This window comes from Talpa occidentalis, unplaced genomic scaffold (assembly GCF_014898055.3).
Source record: "Talpa occidentalis isolate TD23 unplaced genomic scaffold, MPIMG_talOcc4v2.1 talOcc4.16, whole genome shotgun sequence".
Taxonomy (NCBI): Eukaryota; Metazoa; Chordata; class Mammalia; order Eulipotyphla; family Talpidae; genus Talpa; species Talpa occidentalis.
In genome coordinates, this window is record NW_023601653.1 from 17,124,779 (window position 1) to 17,140,000 (window position 15,222).

At 44.1% G+C, this 15,222-nt stretch overlaps 1 protein-coding gene across 4 annotated transcripts in view; it reads left to right on the plus strand.

The window, feature by feature from the left end:
- Positions 1-15,222, plus strand: part of USP44 (ubiquitin specific peptidase 44) — a 35,382-nt gene that overhangs the window by 376 nt on the left and 19,784 nt on the right. The window contains exon 1 of one of the 4 annotated variants that reach the window (XM_037513845.2): positions 12,724-12,744. The exons of 1 other annotated variant lie outside the window; for it this stretch is intronic. The gene's annotated coding sequence lies outside the window, so the exon portion shown is untranslated. Of the gene's footprint in view, positions 1-12,723; positions 12,745-12,911; positions 12,969-13,143; positions 13,231-15,222 lie in introns of those variants that run through there. 2 more of the 4 variants (XM_037513843.1, XM_037513844.2) reach the window with 2 other exon arrangements.

The following is a 15,222-nucleotide window of genomic DNA, read 5'->3' on the forward strand; positions in this document are numbered from 1 at the left end:
CACTTTCAAGTAAATAACATACAGAAGACTACAGTGGCAGGTAGAAACAAAACCAAGAGGCTGAAAGAGTAATTCCAGCTCCAAATTGAATTCTGTGACCTTCTGGGGCCACTTACCTTCCCATTACCACCAATGTTCCATCTGATCTGACATTCAGCATGTGACAGAGAAAACTCCATGAATTTAATGTCCAGGCATTCACATCTTAGGAACTCTGAGTTCTAAATGCCAATCTAGCCACTTTCTAGTTGGGTAACTTTGAAGATTTGTTAAACATCCTCCTGTGTAAAACAGGAGTAATACAATTGACCTAAAGATTGTGGGATGGGGGTGTAAAAACTATCCCAATCTCCCTCTCAGATGATAGGGCAAAAAAGACAAAATATGTACACACAGAAAGCACTTTGAAAAATTAAAGTACTATTAGGTTGTCGGAAATGTCATGATGTATTTTTTCTGTTTTTCAAGCAAAAATGCATCATGACTTTTCCAAAAATCCAATATAGAGAGAACAGGAATGAATCAGTCCATAATAATGATATGAAGCAAAGTGAAGGAAGGTATAAGCACGACAAAAATTGACTTGTTTCAGATCTATTGAAATTGCTCTTTTGGCTTCTGCACAGCAAAAGAGACAATAACAAAAACAAAGAGAAACCCCACCAACTGGGAGAACATTTTTGCACCCAACACTAATGATAAAGGACTGATCACAAAAATCTGCAAAGAGCTGACGAGACTCAACAACAACAAAGAAAATAATCCAGTCAAAAAATGGGCAGAAGAGCTAAAAAGAAACTTCTCTGAAGAGGAAATGAAAATGGCCAACAGGCATATGAAAAAATGTTCAACATCACTTGTCATCAGGGAAATGCAAATCAAAACTACCATGAGATACCATCTTACACCAGTGAGAATGGCACATATTAAAAAAACTAGCAACAACAAATGTTGGCGAGGGTGCGGAGAAAAAGGAACTCTTCTGCACTGTTGGTGGGAGTGCAAACTGGTCCAACCACTATGGAGAGCTGTGTGGAGATTTCTGGACCTACTAAACATAGAGCTTCCATAGGATCCAGCAATTCCACTCCTAGGTATTTACCCAAAGGACACAGAAACATCAATTCCAAAGAGCACCTGCACCCCTATATTTATAGCAGCACTGTTTACAATAGCTAAGCTTTGGAAACAACCCAAATGCCCAAAAGTAGATGACTGGATCAAGAAGATATGGTACATATATACCATGGAATATTACTCAGCATTCAAAAAAGATAAACACATGCAATTTGCAGCAACATGGATGGCACTGGAAGGGATCATGCTCAGCGAAATAAGCCAAAAAGAAAAAGAAAAATACCGGATGGTCTCACTCATAACAGGAATCTAGAAAACTTAAATAAGGGACCAGGAAAATGAATAACTTTAAGAAAGTGAAAATCAAAATCAACAAAAAACTATGAACCAGAGACACTTTTAGGGGGGCGGGGGCGGGAGGGGAGGGATTGGGGTCAGAAAGGGGGGGCTGCAATTGTATGGGGAATATAACAATAAAATTTATTATTTAAAAAAAAAAAAAAAAGAAATTGCTCTTTTGGGGCCTCCCTAGTGGCACAAGGAGTTAAGCATAGCACTATGAAGCTCTCCATAGCCTCTGCTAGCCAGGGAGCAACCCACATGGTGCAGCAGACCTCATCTGTCTTGCCCCACTGCTCCCCTCAGCAGGGTATTTCAGTCAGTCAGCCTGTTATGTTTCCCACTTTCTCTGGCGACTCCTCTCACCGCCCCCCCACAGCACCTCTGGCCTGTACCCTAGTTCTTGTATGCATAAATAAATAAAATCTTTTAAAAAAATAACATCCGTAGTGACCAACCTGACTGGGGATGGTTCTGCAAGCCAGGGAGGCAAACAGCCTACACACCATGCACACAAACTTACATACACATGTACACACACACACAAGACAATCAGTGGTCCTCCTGGAGAAAGTGTAGTTTCTGGGGGGAAAATAAGGCACAAAAAATAATGCTCCTAATATGCAGGAATACATTACCACAAAACTAAAGTAGGGTTGTGCTAGAGCTTAAGCAAAAAGCTGTATTAAGAGTTAAAAGAGGGTCTCCCCGTGGCGCAGCGGTTGAGCGCTGGGTTGCGAAGCTGCCCGTGGCCTCTGTGGCACCTGTTCGATCCCTGGCTGCTCCCCGGCCACCAGCGAGGGTCCCACATGGCGCGCAGACCTCTCCTGCCGCCTGCTGCTCCCCTCAGCAGTGTACTTCTGTCCTTCTGCCTGCTCTGCTCCCCGCTCTGGCTCTGGTGAATTCCCTCACCCTCCCGCGCTTCTGACTGTACCCAGTGCATGTATAAACAAAATAAACAAACAAATAAATAAAATATGCCTCTAAAAAAAAAAAAATGTCCTTTATATACTTTCAGATAACACATAATACTCTCTTCCTTCCATCCACTTGGTAATCAGTGACTAAAGGTATTTTGGGGCCTCCCTGGTAGCACAAGGGGTTAAGATGCAACCTATGAAGCTGTCTGCAGCCTCTGTAGCATGAGTTCCATCCTCAGCAGCCCAGGAAGAAACCCACATGGTGCGGCAGACCTCTCCTGTCTCGCCCACTGCTCTCCTTCAGCAGTCTACTTTGGTTGATCCGCCTGTTCTGTTCCCCACTCTGTCTCTGGTGAATTCTCTCACCCCCCACACCTCTGGCCTGTACCCCAGCTCTTGCATGCATAAATAACTAAATCTCTTTTTTTAAAAAAAAAAGGTATTTTGTTAAATAGGTAAAAGATCAAGTGACAAAAAGAAAGGAATAGAGCCAAATGCCTGCCTCTGAAAAAAGTAAGGGTATGTTAAAAGAGACCATCAAACACTATACATTTAATGTGTTTGTAAGATATATGTGTATCTTTTTAATTCAAATCTGTCAGTTAAAATAGTGATATAATATACTAAAGAGGTTTAATATTACATTAATCAAAGCTGACAACCATGGCAACCATTTATTGTTGTATTTGGACAACTAATTTCAGATGAAATCTAAAACATTCAAGTCCCAGTTATTACCACTGACATTCCAACAAAAGTCTTAAGGGGAACTTTTGTAGCTAGATTATCCTGTTGTTAATGCATACTTAAGAAAACAAAATATGGGGCCTCCCCAGTGGCACAAGGGGTTAAGACACAACCTATGAAGTCATCCATAGCCACCGAAGCACGAGTTCAATCTCCGGCAGGGAGCTACCATATGGCGCAGCAGACCTCTCCTTTCTCGCTCGCTGCTCCCCTCAGCAGTGTATTTCAGTCAATCCACTTGTTCTGTTCTCCACTCTGTCTCTGCTGAATCCTCTCATCCCCCACACCTCTGGCTTGTACCCCGGTTCTTGTATGCATAAATAAATAAATCTTTAAAAAAAAAAAAACAAAATATGTATGTAACTAAATCCTACTCTATCACTACCATGGATTCAAAAAAATCCACTCAAAGTTGCACAAGTTACACTATATCACTTAATTTTATATCTATCTTATCATCCATCAAATTCTGATAGGGCCTCCCCGGTGGTGCAGCGGTTTAGCGCTGGGTTGAGAAGCTGCCCGCAGCCTCTGCAGGGCCGGTTTGATCCCCGGCCACCAGCGAGGGTCCCACATGGCACGCAGACCTCTCCTGAGGCCCGCTGCTCCCCTCAGCAGTGTACTTCGGTCCTTCTGCCTGCTCTGCTCCCCGCTCTGGCTCTGGTGAATTCTCTCACCCTCCGGCACTTCTGACTGTACCCAGTGCGTGTGTAAATAAATAAATAAATCTTTAAAAAAAAATATGATAATAGATTTTTAAATTTTATAACCATGATTAGAACATTTCTATTCCCACAGAACCAGAAAAGGAGAAAAAAATAAGTGACACATAACAATTTGTAATCTAGCCACATTTTGTGATCCTGGTGAAACAGAATTCAAAGGAGACTAGATAAAACTGTGCATGGACAACTTGGGCAAAAAAAAGTACTTGAAATGCCACCAGGGAAGACCCTGTAGTTATTTTAGAGGGTCTTTAAGTCCAAGCAGTTTTACTCACAATGAAGTAGGTATCCACTCAAACTGCAGATAAATGGAATAAACCAAATAAACTCTATTTAATTTAAATATAGATAACAGAGCATACTATGATCCAGTTAGGAAAAGTTGTTCCTTTCCATTGCTAAATTTAACACTTTCCAAATTGTGTGAATTTGAGCAAGTTGATTAAATTTTGAACATATTTTCTCAACTTGAAAATGAAGATAATAATATCAACCTCCTTAGAATAATTATGATAATTACAGTAAGCTGTGAATATAAGCTAACTGCTACAGGGCAGGGAGAGGGGGCAGCCCAAACCATGCAAACCTGCCTATTCTAAATGGGTTCTGCCATCTGCCGCATCAACACAAAACATATGAGACTTTAATGGGAAGGAACTTTAATACAACTAGGAAACAATACAGGAAAGGCAAAGAATCTAGTTTCTAAATCAAGCACCCAAACTTACCCGACCCCTCGTGGGTAAAACTCCATCCAAATGGGATTGGCCCAGAGCAAGGCCCCAAAGCCTGCCACAAGTCTAAAGCATCTTCCAGTGGGGACCCACAGAAAATGGTCAGAAACAACCAGACAAGCCCAGAAGGAAAAGAGCAAAATCAAAATCAAGATAAAAGCTGCCATTGACATCTCCCCACGGGTCTCACCCACATCTGTGTCACCCAGTCCACGACCAAAAGGCAAGCACAGTTTTTTCACGTGTCTCTCCATTCCATGCGCCTCCTCCAGGTCTCCTCCTGGCTCCATCCTGCTTCCTTCCTTCCTCAGTCTCCTCTGCAGCTTCTTCTCTCCCTGCTCAGCTCCATCCTCCATTTGGGTGAGGCAGGGAACCTGGAACCTCCCCCTTTCCTGGGGACCACCCTGTTACGTAACTACTAAGTTAAAGCAGTAATAATAGTAACAGAAACTGTGACAGTTTTCATATTGTCCTAATGCAAAGGGGAGCACATATAAGACTTTTTTTTAAAGATTTATTTATTTATGCATACAAGAACTGGGGTGTAGGCCAGAGGTGCAGGGAGGGGGGGGTTAGAGGATTCACCAGAGACAGAATGGGGAGCAGAACAGGCAGATCCACTGAAATACACTGCTGAGGGGAGCAGCAGGTGAGACAGGAGAGGTCGGCTGAGCCATGTGGGTTAGCTCCCTGGTAGGGGATCTAACTCATTCTGCAGCTCTGCCATGATTGCAGATAGCTTCATAATGCTGAGACTTAACCCCTTGGGCCACCAGGGAGGCCCATCACGTATAAGTCTCATAATTAAAAACTAGTGTTTTAAGAAGAAAAGGATGATAAACTTTAGCAAGTGGTGGAGGAAAAGAAGTGGCTTTTGAATTTGACAAGAAAGGAATTGTTGGTGACCTTGTTTTAAGAGAATATTTTCAAAGCAATAAGGCAAGAAGCCTGAGGAGAGGCAGGGGAAAAGCAGATGAAAAGAAAATGGAGGTGACAGGTATAAATCAGAAACTTTCAATATTTTGTAACCACAAATCACAATTTTCAAAAACAACGTATGTTTCTAACCTTTTTGGTATAATTCTCAGTGACAGAGTTTTAGGATTGAGAAAAATAATATTCGGAGGCACTCTTGTTGCCATGGTTCTACTTTACAACATGAAAAATATTCCATTAGTGGTTGAAAATACATAAAATTACTGAGGGCATATTTTACTATTAAGAATTTTATAGAGAGATGGGCCTCCCCGGTGGTGCAGCGGTTGAGCGCTGGGTTGCGAAGCTGCACACAGCCTCTGCAGCGCCGGTTCGATCCCCGGCCTCCAGGGGAGGGTCCCACATGGTGCGCAGACCTCTCCTGCCGCCCGCTGCTCCCCCCAGCAGTGTACTTCGTCAGTCTGCCTACTCTGCTCCCCGCTCTGGCTCTGGTGAATTCTCTCACCCTCCTGCGCTTCTGACTGTACCCAGTGCTTGTATAAATAAATAAATTAAATAAATAAACAAACAAATAAATAAATAAATCTTTAAAAAAAAAGAATTTTATAGAGAACATAATGATGGTTTAAATTTTATGATGATTCAAAAATTGGTAAAGTGGGTAGAAGAAAGAAAGCTGTATCTTTAAGTGGAAATGGCAATTGAAAAAGAATGAATTTTTAGTGACTGTGATGAAACATGATAGGTTATTTCTTTTTTTAAAAGATCTATTTATTATGCATATAAGAACTGGGGTACAGGCCAGAGGGGTGGGGGTGTGTGTGTGAGAGAATTCACCAGAGACAGAGTGGGGAACAGAATAGGCAGATTGACTGAAGTACACTGCTGAGGGGACCAGTGGGTGAGTCAGGAGAGGTCGGCTGCGCCATGTGGGTTGCTCCCTGGCTGGCTGGGGATCTAACTCATGCAGCAGTAGCTACAGATTGCTTCATAGTGCTGAGACTTACCCCCCTTGCACCACCAGGGTGGCCCTATCATTAATTTTCAAGAAAAAATAATTTCAGGGCCTCCCCTGGTGGCGCAGCGGTTGGGCGCTGGGCTGCGAAGCTGCCTGCAGCCTTTGCAGCACCAGTTCGATCCCCGGCCACCTGCGAGGGTCCCACATGGAGCGCAGACCTCTCGCGCCACGCCCGCTGCTCCCCTCAGCCATGTATTTCGGTCCATCTGCCTGTTCTGCTCCCTGCTCTGGCTCTGGTGAATTCTCTCACCCTCCCACGCTTCTGACTGTACCCAGTGCATGTATAAATAAATAAATAATTCTTAAAAAAAAAAAAAAAAGATAATTTCATGAGTGTTTACAAGCACCAAGTTTATGCTTAGAAAGAACATCAGGGCTTAAGAAAACATCCTACTAATCAACCACAATGATTAAAAATTCATTTTAGAAATTCTATACTAAGCATCTCAAGGAGGTTTCACTAAAACATAGTCTTAGAGAGATACGCAAAAAAAAAAAAATTACTAAGCATTACTAATTTATAAGTGGATCAATATACTACCGTATAATCGGGCTCCTTACCTTAGAAAAAGGATAGTTGGAGTAACCGCCCTAGAACAAAATGGGAAAAGCTTCCATGGGAGGAAAGAATTGCCTTGAGAGACTGAGGTAAAACCCTGGACACAAGCAGCTTGAGGATGCCAGAAAACTGAGGAGAGTGGAGAGACAGAATGTTGAAAGGAGAGTCAAATCTGGACTAGTTTGGCAAGTTTCCCTCACAGACCACCACATAAACCATTAACAGAGGTTTCTGTAAAATTTAAATCAATGTTGGTACCATCTACTTCTCAAATTTCTTTTGCCTCTCAACCCACCACCATTTTCATTTTTTCTCATGATTTTTTTAAAAGCTAATTCTAAAGTTATTTCTTTCTGCTCACTTTCCTCTATTTGCTTACTACGGCTATATCTTGACATTTGCTCTTCTACTTCCATACTACTCTTTTAACTCCTTATATATATATATATTATATATATATGTCACAAATCTAAGGTTCTTTGGGCTGCTCTTATTTTAAAAAAAAAATCAACTTAATGTATTGTTTTGCTACCTTAAGTCTGAGCTTGGCAGTATTTTCTTTACCTACTTCCTCCATTCAATCCTTCATATCCTCAATTAGGGATATGGCCATCTTGGTGCATAGAAAGGTGCCAGGCACATAAACTGCTCCAAAAGTTTTGTCAAATTAATCTTTAATAACTTTAGTGAAATTACAGTATCATTATTACATAGGAAATTTCAGTGTGTAGAACCCTTAAAATTCTTGGAAGTAGTCTTCTCAGAGTTAACAAGTTCATCCTTTCTTTAGTCTACAATTGGGATTGCTAAGATGTTTCACAGGTTCATAACTAGAGAATTCTAAAAATCAACAAATCATTAAAAACTAAGGCTTTCAAATTTGCTGTTTTATCTTCCTTTAAGTCTTTCACTCTCCTCTCAGGAAACAAAAACAACACCAGTTTGTGTTGTACCCAGAAGTTGGATATGGCCTCAGAATTGAGGCATCAGAGCTATTTTTTCTTATTTAGGAAATTGTCTGGAAAAAAGGTATATTGCCATTTCTCTTAATATGGGGGCTGTGGAGACAAGGGAAACTCCTACACATTATTTCAACAACCCCATATTTATGTTAGGAAACTTCTAATTATGCTAATTCATTAAGCATTTTAAGAACATTTTTGGCTAAGCGCTGTGAAGAGGCATACAAATGGAGCAAGTGCTCAGTCCTTGCCCCCAAAGAGGTTGCAATGCAAAGAAAGAGAACCAAGCTCAGAACTCAGAACAAAAGCTGTGACTGCATAATAATGTACTAGTGGGGGTGGGGGGTGGGGATCTGGCAGCCCAGTTGTTACTAGGAAAGCAATTTCTAGGAGTTGAAAGTTTTAGGCCAGCTCTGAAAGAAAGTGACTGTAATGATTTGCAGGAGTGAAAGTAGGACCTTCTACTTAGGAGATTAACAGCTGCCCTGATTTAAAGTGGGGTGTGTGTCAAGTGTGGGAAACCATAAGTGTTATGGGGAAAAGGATGTCCTAAAGCTAATTCCATACAGGCTTTGTGGACTCCACCCCCACCTCAGACCAAAGCCAAAAGACACTGGGAACTCCAAACCCCATCACCACCAAAGGGAAGGTGGCTGGGAAGGAGACTGACTTCTTAGCAATCCAAAGACTGACTTGGGGACTGATTGTGATTTTGTGATAGGTAAGTTTGGTTCCCCAAGCTGACGGTCGGTTGATAGAGGCAGGGAAGGAGACTTTTTTTTTGTTACAATAAAAAGCTTAGATTTGATGAGAAGTTTATAAAACATATAAGAAAATTACATGAGAAGAATGAGTCTAATAGGTACATAAAAATAAGACAGTAATAGAGGAAGTTCTGGAGCAAAGGAAACAAACTAGATGTGCCATAATTTAGGCCTACTTAATTAAGATCTGGAATAAAATGGGAGTTGAGGAAATTTTCAACATTGAATAAACAGTAGTAAATAACTATAAAGAAAAAGCTGTGCTACAAATGATCTCATTACTACTCTTTAATTATTAAAACAATTAATCTCTAGACACCTCCCCTTACTTACAACCTACCTCCTCTTCCTAGTATACATCCTTGTATTCAAGACATTACATTGAGGATACTGTATCCAGTACTATGCCTTATTCAGCTTGCTTTGCTTTGTCTTTTTTCCATTTCATCATTTTCTCTTCATTTTTTAAAAAAATTATTTATGCTTACAAGAGCTGGGGTGTAGCCTTGAGGTGCTGGGGGGTGAGAGGATTCACCAGAGACAGAGTGGGGAGCAGAAGAGATGGATCTACTGAAATACACTGCTGAGGGGAGCAGCCGGCAGGCGAGACAAGAGAGGTCTGATGCACCATGTGGGTCATTTCCCTGCCCAGGGATCAAACTCATGCTGCAGTGACTGTGGATAGCTTCATAGGGCTGAGATTTAACTGCTTGTGCCGCCAGGGAAGCCCCTGGTCTTTAAGTCCAAGCAGTTTTACTCACAATCTTAATAACCCTTGCTATTGCTACTATACTTGAATCTGGCTGCTACTTCTATGCATGTTCCCTCTGATTATTGTGGCTTCTGTTTCCTTGTGGCTCTGCCTGATGCCCACTGGTTGCCTTCTCAAGGTGCCTTTAAACCATGACTCAGTTCACCTCAACCCCTCTTACACCTTGTACAGTGCTTGGGTAAAGTTTTAACAAGCTTCCTTAAAGATTGATTATCGGGCCTCCCTGGTGGCACAAGGGGTTAAGCACCGCACCATGAAGCAATCCGCAGCCTCTGCAGCATGAGTTCAATCCCCGGCCAGCCTGGGAGAAACCCACATGGCGAGGCAGACTTCTCCTGTCTTGCCCACTACTCCCCTCAGCAATGTATTTCAGTCAATCCGCCTGTTCTGCTCCCCACTCTGTCTCTGGTGAATCCTCTCACCCCCAGAATCTCTGGCCTGTACCCCAGCTCTTATGTGCATAAATAAATAAATCTTAAAAAAAAAAGATTGATTATCCTTGGGTCTGTTTTCCTTCCAAGTCCAACACAGTCAAGTGTTCAAAGAGGGAGAAGGGGTCAAGAAAGAGAATGGCAGACAAAGTTGGCTTGACCTATATACCTTTCATTTAATATTTTTTAAAATAAATTTTTAAAAAAATTAGTTATGCATACAAGAGCTGGGGTACAGGGCAGAGATGTGGGAGGGTGAGAGGACTCACCAGAAATAGAGTGGGGAGCAGAACAGGCAGATTTGGCTGAAATACACTGCTGAGGGGAGCAGTGGGCGAGATAGGTGAGGTCTGCTACACCATGTGGGTAGCTCCCTGGTTGGGGATCAAACACGTACTGCAGAGGCTGCAGATTGCTTCATAACCTTGTGCCACCAGAGAGGCCCTCACTTAATATTTTTAAACAAGATTTTGATACATAAAATTCCATCCTGTGAATATATACCAGATGTACTTAACTATTTCCATAAGGCTGAAGGGTCAGGAGGTTTCTGGTTTTCAATATTCTAAATAGCTTTAAGATGAACAGCCTTCTAATTTGCCTGAGTCTCAGACGAATTTCTTTTTTTTTAAAGATTTATTTTTTTTTATTTATTTATACAAGCACTAGGTACAGTCAGAAGTGCGGGAGGGTGAGAGAACTCACCAGAGCCAGAGCAGGGAGCAGAGCAGGCAGAAGGACCGAAGCACACTGCTGAGGGGAACAGCGGGCAGCAGGAGAGGTCTGCGCGCCATGTGGGACCCTCCTCCAGTGGCCGGGGAGCAGCAGGGGATCGAACCGCAGCTGCAGAGGCTGCTGGCAGCTTCGCAACCCAGCGCTCAACCGCTGCGCCACCAGGGAGGCCCTGGTTTGAATTTCTTAAAGTAGAATTAATAGATCAGAAGTGACAGAAACTTGATAAGAGTCTGCTAAACAACCTTTCAAAAGAGTTTTATGAGGCTTCCCTGGTGGCACAAGGGGTTAGGCACAGCACTGGGAAGCTATCTGCAGACTCTGCAGCAGGAGTTCAATCCCAGCCCACCAGGGAGAAACCCACATGGCGCAGCAGACCTCTCCTGTCTCAACTGCTGCTCCCTTCAGGGGTCTCTCTCAGTAGATCTGCCTGTTCTGTTCCCCACTCTCTCTGGTGAATCCTCTCACCCCCCCCATACACACCTCTGGCTTGCACCCCAGTTCTTGTATGCATAAACAAATTTAATTAAAAAAATTTTTAAAGTTTTATGATATTGAAAAAGGAAAGCCAGGTTTTGACCTTTACTGTATCTTGCTTTTTAATAACTGTGGAAAAACTATATTCACTCCAGAAATAACTTAGATGAAATTCTTCCACTTAAGAGATGCTCGCTTGTAATACATTTACATGATTTGCATTTTAGAAAGTCAAGTGGCAGGGAAGATTACAAGACAGCAGTTCATGCTTTGAGTGGGAGGAAATACACTGGGGACAGAACTGAATCAGTAAGAATTTTTGGGCACCTAAGTCCTAGAAAAGACTAAAATGAGTATTAAACTAGGCAAATTCATCCCTTACCCTTAAACTTCACATGCCTAACAACATTATATGAAGCTCGATCTTCACATTCATATTTGGGTATTTTTTTTAAGTGGGAACTGATTAGATAGATGGTTGACACTTTGTTATCTACATAAGAATTGCCAGGGTTAATATGCCACATGTGAGCTAGCCATTTCGTGTGGTTAGACACTTTTTTTTCCCTTTTGAATTTTTGTTGGTGGGATGATATAATTTCTCTGTAGGCTCCTTTTTAGAGGTCATACCATTGAAACAGACTCCCTAAGATGAAACTGTTGATTAAAATATAAAGTTATGGCTTGCCTCGTAGGTTGCATGTCACATTGTGCTCAGTTGAAGGGTATTCACATTGTACGCGTGACCTGCTGCCCCTTCAAGCTCTCGTTAGGAAGACGGGGTCTTCATTTTTTATATTTCCCCAAGTAGAAATGGCTCAGAGCTGAGCACAAAGTAAAAGCCCGATACACATTAATGGATTCAACTTCATGTACCCATATGACACCCCTTCATATGTTTCTCTCCAGTCTTTGCCATTCTTTTCTGAATCTACTTCCTTATCGGAAATTGCCAATTTCGGGTAAGGTAATTTTGGACAGAAGTGCCCTCTCGTGTCCCCTGAATCCTATTCCTCAGGAAGTTCTTCCCATGATGGCATTAACTGCCGGCTGCTGCGTGAGGAAGCCGAATTCTAGCCAGTCACAGCCACCTGCGCTTAACCAGCTGCCTCAGGAAGGCAAAGTTTTCTTGAATGTCTACGTGAATGTGGGCAGGTGTTGAAGATAACGGAATTGGCGAGCGTTTCTGAGAACAACTCGCCGCCGTGCGCGCCGCAGGCATCAGCCAGGGCGGAACGCAGCCCGGGGGACATTGCGCCTTCACATTCTCCAGCTTAGACACTGTACACCTCCCGGGCTACCTGGTGCAGCAGCCCTCTCCTGTCTCTCCCGCTGCCCCCCTCAAAAGTAGGACGCTCTCTGCAGCCTCAGCAGCACGAGTTCAATCCCCGGCCGGCCAGGGGGCCACCCACACGGCGCAGCAGACCTCTCCAGTCTCGCCCACCTGGGAAGGACGCTTCCGCTGGCTACGCTGCGCCACCTGCCGCGCTGGGGAAGGTCCATCCCTCCACCTGGAGGTGAAGCCGGGGTGCGGATGCCCGGCTCGCGCGGGTACGCCGGGGAGCGAGCGGGTCTGCAGGCGCAGCGCACAGCCCGGGCCCCGCGCGCTCTGGAGCCAAAGGGGCGGGCGCGGTGGGCGGGGGCCTGCCGTGACATCACCGCTGACGTAGCCGCCCAACCGGGCCGCCGCGGCCGCCCGCCGGACCGGGGGGAGGGGGAGCGGGAGTTGGGGGCGCTGGGGGCGAGCGCTAAGATGGCCGCTCGGGCGCAGGCTGGTGAGTGCGCGTGGGGGGCGCGCGGGGCTGCGGCGGTTGCCCGAGCGCGGCTGCCTGCGGGGGCGGACGGACGTCGGACGGGAGCTCCCCGGGGCCGGGAGGCACCTGGCGGCGTGTTCCCGCCGCCGGGGTGCAGGAGGAGGGTCCCCAGGCAGGGAGTGGGGGCTGCGAACGGGCTGCGGGGAGCGAGCCGAGGGGCGCGCGGAGAAGGCAGCAGCAGCAGCGGCGGCGAATTTAGAATTGGCGCCTCTGGGAACTTTCGGTGGGTTGTGCGATGCGCTGGCCGGTGTCCTGGTGCCCGGCTACCCGCTAGTGCGCGGAGATGCTGCGGAGCCCGTGTCTCCGGTGGGGGTGCGCGGGGGAGGCGCTCTGCGCTGGGCTGGATGGAGGACGAGTTGGGAGAAGAGGCGAAATCGGGGGGGGTGGGGGGCTTGAGATGCAAAGGGAAACCCGCGTTCCGAGCGTGGAGGGGCCGTGGATGCGAATCTGTTGGCGAGTCTGGTGCTGGCCCCGGCGCTCTGCAGAGCTGGCACCGTCCACCCGGGCTCTGATCGCCGCTGTGTGATGCGCAAAGCCCCTGGGATGCTTTGGAAAGGGCCATTCTGTTGAGAAGTCCTTTTAGAAGGGATGTCTTTTGCTGCCCCCTCCGTCGATGGGGTCCCAGCGCTGCCAGCACCTGCTGCCGCGGTTTTTTTGAATACCAGCATCCTAAAGCATTCCCACTGGCCCTCGAGGAGGGAATGCTAATAGGCCGAACTCTAATGGGGGGATCATAAGAAAAGTGTCACCCTGAGAGGATTTAAAAAAAAAAATTATTGCTCATGTTGAAGGGATAGTAGGACGAAATCCCTTGTCCCTCTTAAAAAAAAAAAAAGAAAGTGAACGTAATTGTTTCAGCAGCAAATAATACTGCTAACTGGATAATTACAAATTCTGCTGCTCACTGGATAATTTCTTGCAGTTTTTTTTTTTTTTTTCGGAAGTAAGACAGTTTGCAACTATTGAGACTGTCGAGTTTTCCACCAGCCACCCCTCTCCCGGCTTTTAAACTTTAATGGTCATTGCTTGCAAGTAACGGGGTGGTGAAATTTGCATGGAAATACGACTTCCAGGCCCTGCACTTGAATTCCTTATTATCTGTTAAGTAGTTGCATGTGGGGTGAAAGTAGGGGGTGGTGGTGACATTGTGTCTGGAATTCCATTTTGAGTTGTCTTTAAAACCAGCATTCCGTGTAAACAAGGAAAAAGAATTGGCAGTTTACTGAGCTCAACTTCGGAAAGCTCAACATGACTTCAGTACATGTTTATACAATATTTCATAACTTCAATGAAATTCAATACTCCGTTTTCTTGAAAGAGATGAAAACTTTTTACTCTTGGAACTCTAGTCGTTTTAGCCTTAATCTAGAATTTTGAGGTATTTGAAAGACCTTTTTGTTCCTTTCCTCCCACTCCGGTTTCTCTTAACTTCTTGTGTCAGAGTCATTCATTTATGCAAAGCGTGACAGATTTTTTTAACCCAGTATTGATCACTGTAGACTATCCCCACTGAAATTTAGAAGGTACTCTTAAATCATTCAGGGCAGACGTTGTAGTAAGTTGCAATGTTTTAGCTATTTCCATTGTGCATTACTTGTTTTTCATCCAAAATATTAATTCGAGATTTTTAAGGCAAAAAATTTTAAGTACTAGATATGGATAGTTCTTTCATATAATATACAATGATAAACTTTTTTGGAAATACTTAAGATGGAAAGACCTGTTCCTGATTTAGGTTAAATGTATTAAATATATTGCTTCAATCTAATTTTCTTTCCCACCCCTACTTTCCACACAATTTGTGCCACAAAAGAAAGAAGTAGCATATGTGCCCTCTACCAAATTTTTCTCGACACACTTGAATCTTACTGAGTTTATACCATTGAGGGTACACAAAGAGAATTTTCTGCTCATTGGGTTGTTTGAGGGCAGAGTCTGATTGTATTTTATTTGTATCCCTAGCACCTGACTAACCGCTTAACGTGGAAGGGGGGGCTCCTGTAAATATTTGTTGAACTGGATTTTTGAATGGTATAGAGGTGTAGCAAAAAAAAAAAAGTGCTTTGAAGTTTTTCTCCTTTCTGCAACATTAGAACAATCGTGGTTGCCAGATTCTAATGGAGTCGTCTGAAGGAGATTAAATAGAAGAGCCAGGAGCCTAATCAAACATATGCCCAGTCATTCTCTGGATCCAGTAATGTGGGATAGTTTTGCC